The sequence below is a fragment of the Balaenoptera acutorostrata genome, chromosome 15 (genome assembly GCF_949987535.1).
Source record: "Balaenoptera acutorostrata chromosome 15, mBalAcu1.1, whole genome shotgun sequence".
In the NCBI taxonomy this organism is placed as follows: Eukaryota; Metazoa; Chordata; class Mammalia; order Artiodactyla; family Balaenopteridae; genus Balaenoptera; species Balaenoptera acutorostrata.
This window is the reverse complement of record NC_080078.1, coordinates 68,480,657-68,487,423: the sequence shown is the minus strand read 5'-3', so window position 1 is coordinate 68,487,423 and position 6,767 is coordinate 68,480,657.

Below are 6,767 nucleotides of genomic sequence, written 5' to 3'. Positions count from 1 at the left end.
ATTCTGAACCTGACTCGGCTGTCGTGGCCACCCCAGAGCCACCTGCACCAAGTGGTGTTTGCCAAACTTTGCCTGGCTTCAGACTTAACCCAGTTATTAGCTTTTGAATCCAGAAATTCCTCGCTGAACCCCAGACCCCTCAGATCAAGGGTCAGGCACTGGGTGGCTCTTCTCAAAGGGTGAACAACTCTTTTCTGAATGGGAGTGAGGGACAAGTTTTCCTCCCACCTTTGTCTTTAAATATTAAAGGTTGTCACCTGCCCATCTCTCTGGCATCACCTCTATACTCCAGCCACTCTGACTTTGGTTCAGAGCCTCTTGTGTTTCGTGCTCCCTCCTGCCACAGGGCCTTTGCACATCCTGTTCCTGCTAAGTGGAACACCTTCCCCTAATGAATTCCTATTCATCCTGTGAATCTCCACCCAAATGTCACCTCCTCAGGAAAGCCTTTCCCAATTCCCCTGACTTTCACTCTAGCATGGTGTATATCTCTCCTTCATGGTACCCATCACAGTTGTAACGTTTGTGGGGCAGTTTGATTAATGGCTATTTAGTGTTCTGGGGCAGCCCAAGGTCAGAGCATCTTATGACAGGGATGTAGGGTTTATCCCATCCCACATTTCTGAAATTTCAGTATCGTCATAACAAATTTTGTATATCCACTTACTGGATAAGGTATTATAAAAAAATTATAAAATTTACTACTTATTATTTGCTTAATATTTTTCTTTAAATCAACTTACTTTATAAACTGAAAAATATATTTAAATAGGAAATTTTATATCATGACCAGGAAAAATCAGTATTCATTGTCATAAATAGAAAGTAACTGTAAAAATACATACAATGAAGGCAAATATATGTTAGAAAATTCTGGCTCGATCAAGTTGGCTATGGATGATTCTAAGCCTGAGGACGATTTTCTTTTTCTTAAAAGGAGTAATAACTAGTGCCTGAGAGGTGTTCAAGATATACTGGCACTGAACTTTCTCTTTGGTGTCATCAAGAGGACTGGGAGAGAATTGAAGTAACTTTCTTACTGTGATTTCACGTCAAGTCCGTGGCCTCCCCACATCGTCTTGTGGGCCACCTGTGATCCCATCGCATGCTTTGAGAAAAACTGATTGAGTCCAATTCAGTTCATTCAACATTGCCAAAGTACTTACCTTATGGTAGTCCCCCAAAGTACCTACTGTGTGCCAGGCCCTGTATAAGGATCAGGGCCTGGAGATGAGTCAGCCCTGCTCCCTGCCTGGGGGGCTTGCAGTCCCTGGTGAAGGCAGACCATTCACTGAGAATTCTGTGCTGTATGATGGGTAGTGGGAGTCCGTCCCTTTGCCTAGAAGCACATGTATCATGAAAAAGAGACGCGGGTCGAGCAGGGCTCTGAAGGGTGGGAAAGAGCTCACCCAGTCTGGAGAGGGGTGAGTGGGAGCTCAGGCAGTGCTTCCCAAAGTGAGGAACCCACCATGGGTCCTAGGAGGGGAGACTTTTGATGGCACTTAGATGCACATTTTTAATATAGCTTTTCATCTTAATGGGTGTTAGGAAGTGATTTAAACAGCACAATCACATGATAATAAATACAAATAAATTTAAGTTGAAAATGAAGTGACAAAAAGACTAACATGAAGTAAAGAATTAATATTAAGGAAACAATAAATTAGGTTAGGTGAACAGCAAGAAAAACTCATGAATGCGACACATGGGTCTTTGGGAAGCCCCAAGCTACAGTGTTGTGTGTATTAGACATAGGAAGGGTATGCTGGGTGTAGATTGATGGGCCACTAATGCCAGGCTGAGTTGCTCAGGCAATGGGGAGCCACTCAAGATCGTTGAGCAGTAGAGGGTCACAGTTGGATCTGTGTGTTAGAAAGGCTATTGTTGTGGCCAAAGGGGAGCCTGGCCTGGTGGCAGGGAGCCTGGGGAAGAGGCAGAGGAACTGGGAGTTATGTGGGCAGGTTCATACCCCAGCTCTACCATTTACTTGGGCTCAGTTTCTTAATCTGTAAAATGGGAATAAATATACCCATCCCATAGAGTTGTTGGGAAGATGAAATAAAAGAATGTACAAAAAGTTCTTAGGATAAGGCATGCCACACAAGCCTTGCTCAGTAAGAAGAAGCTCTAGTAAAATTGTTATTATCCTTATGTGGTTTAGGTGGGGGATGGTGAACCCCAGGGCAGAGGCAAAAGAGATAAGAGGGAAAGGAACAAACACAAAACTAAGGCCCAGAGAGGTGAACTGACTTGCTCAAGGTCACACAGATGATACATAACAAAGCTGGACTTGAATGTGGGTCTTCTAACACCCACTTACTTCTCAGATCACTGCATCTGGGTTGTTTTTCCAGTTTCTGAAAGGTTTTATTAAGGAGCCAATTCTCACTCATACTTCCACCCACACAAAAAAGGATTTAAAGCAGGAGAAGCTTTAGTTGGATGTGAGCAATAACTTCCTGGCAGCCAGAGCAACAGAATGCTGGGTTTAGACTCTCCATCCTGGAGAAGTTCAAGAGGAGGGCCCCCGGTAGTTGAGCCTGGTGGTCGCAGCTTGATGCCCACTGGGCTGCATCTGGCTCACAGATGTGTTTGGTTTGGCCAACCTTTAAAATTTTGGGAGGTTTTACTAAAATTTCAATAGACCTGGCAATGCTGGACAAAGGCAACTCTTGGCTGGAGCTGATGAGATGCGGTGTGCACCCCAGGCCCCACCACTCCCTATTGTTGCCCTGACACTGAGGCAGACTGTCAGGGGCCACTTACCAAGGGGCTAGAGGGGTTATTTTCTCACACTTGGACCAATTCTGTCTTCCATGTCAACTCTCAGGCCCCCGTAGGCATTTGTATTTGTGGTTGCTGGTTTAGACCCTCCCTGGACCTGAGTAGGGAGATGGATGAGACAGACCTCTGTAACCTTTCTCACCAACTGTGAGTTAACTGATCCCATTTGGGAACCATCCCAGCTCCAAACCTTCCTGAACCTGATTGTACCTTGAATTCTAGAAAGGCCCCGCTTGGAAGGGCCCTTAGAGATAGATAAGCCCAATGGTCCCATTTTACAGATGGGGAAGCTGAGGCTAAGATAACCCAGTGAGTCAAGGGTGGAATCTCACCTTCCCTAGGCGTTTCTGCCACGGAGGAGAGCAGGGGTTGAAGGTAGTAGCTCTAGGACACTGCCTACCTCAGATTTCCTCAGTTCTCTCTCTTCCCAAGCTAGGAGGTATCGATGCTAAGTGATGCTAAAATCTTTGCCTGTTGGAGTAAATGGATAAATCTGGACCTTTAAGAAGAGTTCAGTCCACCTCTCAGAAGGCCCAACTAACAACATCTGGTGAGACCATTTAAAAAGGGAACCAGACTTAAAAACACACACACACAATCACATGTTTATATCCCCACCCCCAATTATAAGAGCTCTACAGTCTGGTAACAGAACGTTTGGAAAATCCAGCAACTATGAGGAAAATTAAAACTGTGACTTACAAGGCCCCTGTCCCTCACAGCCCTCAGGGGTAACTGCAGTTAACACTTTATTTCATGGCCTCTTGGCTTACACACACTTTTACACAGTGGAGATCACACTGCATGGGAATTTTTTTAAAAATTCCAGTGGTCAGAAGAGTAGTTACTGCTGGACTGGGGGCTTGGCCTGGGAGGGGGCTTCTTTCTGGGGTGGCGGAAATCTTGTCTGTCCATCTGGGTAGTGGTTCCAAGGGTACATACAGAGGTAACAATGCATCAACCTATGCTCTTTATACTTGTTTATTTTACTTGATGAGACTTAAGATCACAATAATAATAGAGGCTCATTGCAAAGACATTGATCAGAAATTTACAAACACCTGTACTCCCACTCCTCCCCTGCCCAGACAGGACTGCTGGGAACAGACACTCTTCTGTGTCCTTTGGCACCATACAAGGTTCCTTGGGTCAGTCCAGAAGGTCTGTGAGCATCATATAGGCGCCAGCCCCCTTGGTGGGCTCCATCTCTGGCCCTGAGTCACAGGGGAGGGGGCTGAAGGGCTTCAGACTGGCTCTGGCCTGTGGCACCCTCGTCTTTCTCAGCTTCACACCATCTCCTGCCTCAGCTCCTGTCGAGGAACAGTTAAAGTCCCGGCCTGGCTGCGCTCACGCGGGAGGAATGGAAACATGTCGATTAAGTTTCACGGAAATCATTTTGAGGGGCCCACGTCTGGCCGATGGTGTTTGGGTTCCTGTGGTCCCAGGCTGGGCTGCCCGTTTGATTTTGAGTGGAGAGTAGCCAGCTCTCCTCCCTGCAGCCGCCTGGGCCTCGTCACCGTGTGCTTCCCCCAATACTTGGACAGCTTATGAGCCCCTGGGGCTCAGGCCTGTAGCAGCAGGTAATGCTCTGGCCAAGAGCTCAGAGTCCCGTTGACTTGGAACATTCTTCCTTTTTACTGGCTGCCCCTTATATGGTTACAGTGTGCGGCCAGCTGAGCCAGTGTGTGAAAGCCAAGGCGTTCCAGGCTGCAAGCCTTGGTCTGTGAGAGGTAAACATCATTATTGGGCCCCACTTGAAACAGTGCAGGATAGACAGCTGGGAAGGCCGCCTCCAAAGCTGATGGCTGGTGGTGGCCCCAAGGCAGACACCCAGGGACAGAGGCAGAGGGTAGGCTTGACCCGTCCAGACCTGCGTTGGATCCTGGCTCTGTCTTTCTCCCCTTCTCTGTGATCTTGGGCCAGATAAAGAGTCTTAGTTTCTTTATCTGCAGAATGGGATGTTCCTACTTTGCCCCTAGGATGGTTGTGTGGCCAAGAAAGAGAATGTGAGTAGAGGGCCTGGTGAATAGCAGGCACCTAGAAACTGTCATTATTATGGGGGTGACACTTGTAGATTCAGGAAGGGACCAGGAGGGGAAAGATGTCTTCAAACAGAGGCTGAGACTTGAGCTTTGTCCGGCAGGATGAGTAAAAATAAATAACAACAGCAAAAACAACAGCAGCAACAACTTTACTTTTCTTAAGACTCCTATATCTGTTATCCCCTTCTATCTCCAGAATACTCATCTGAGCAAGGCAGGATGGGAACTAGAATCCCCATTTACAGATGGGGAAACTGAGGCAGGTCACTGTTTTCCAGAAGTTGGAATGCAGACCAAAGTTGAGACACAGGTGGTCACAGACCAAAACTAAATAACATGGAATCATGTGGTAAGAATCGGTCTCTTTTGAACTCTCCTCTGATCTTCTGAGGACCCAGGGAGAAAGTCTCCCTCTGGTGAAAAGATGTCTTTAACACCTTTCTAGGGTGTGGCAATCTCCTTTTGGAAGAAAGAGAGATGTCTTCACTTTCAGGAGATCACCAGATGTCCCTAGAATTTAATGACAGTATTTCTTTTCATTATTTAGTTTTTCTTGTCAATATTTTTTTTACTGAAGTATAGTTGATTTACAATGTTGTGTTAATTTCTGCTGTACAGCAGAGTGGTTCAGTTATACATATATACACATCTTTTGATATTCTTTTCCATTATGGTTTACGATAGGATATTGAATATAGTTCTCTGTGCTATACAGTAGGACCTTGTTATTTATCCATTACTTTTTCTTTTAAAAATAGTTTATTTTTCTAGAAATTGAATGGTAAAAATAGATTTTATATAATAAATGTGTAATTATTTTATAGTTCTATATTAAATTATTTATATAAATATATACTTACATAAGATATATACATAGCTATTATAATCATACATATAAATATACTTATGAATAAATATATATTTAAATAAATTTTTAAAATATAAATATATATATTTAAATAAATAAAAACCACCCAGTGCATCATTGATTTATTTTTGGAGTTACATTCTATTTATGCCAATTGATACTGATTTTTCCATTTAAAGTAGTGATATCCATATAATAGTAACTATAATCTGACTACAAAAATAGAAGTGATGGCTGTTGTTTAAAGAGCACCTAGTAAGTGCTAGTCCTGTGCAGAGAATCTACATGTATTCTCTCATTCAACCTCACTCAACTCTTTAAGACAGGTACAATGACAGTCTCCAGGTTTTTCTTTGTTTTGTTTTATTTATTTATTTGGCTGTGCCAGGTCTTAGTTGCAGCGTGCAGGATCTAGTTCCCTGACCAGGGATCAAACCTGGGCCCCCTGCATTGGGAGTGTGGAGTCTTAACTGCTGGACCACCAGGGAAGTCCCAATCTCCACGTTTAAAGATAAGGAAACTGAAGCAGAGAGGGGCAAGTAACTTGCCAGATCACATGACCAGTAAGTGGCAGAGCCAGAATTTGAACTCGGGCAGTCTGGCCACATTCTCATAACCAGTACGGTGACATAGAGTCTCCATTTAAAATGCAATTATGTACATTTTTTAAAGTAAGTGGATTTGGGGAAAAACAGTAAGTGATAATAGTACAAAAGGTATTCAGCTATGCTAACATTCATGTAGGTGACAGTGAATGATTAAATTTCCAAAAACAAAACAAAATACAGCTAGCCCAACTCCATGTGCACATGAGGAAAGAGGCCCAGAGAGGGAAAGCGCTACTCAAGGCAGCACAGTGAAGTAGAACCTAGGTGAGGGGAGGGATGTGGCAGGGGAGGGGTATTGGCCTAACCGACTTAGTGTGTCTATGTGTTCACGGATGTCAGAGATGTCAGATAGGGTCCCCCAACTTCCTGTCCTCACTGCTGTCCTCAGTATTACATGGTCGGGGAGAGGAGGTGGTATTGTGCATGCTTGGGGTTTGGCCTTGCTTGGAGGGAGGTCACGAGGCC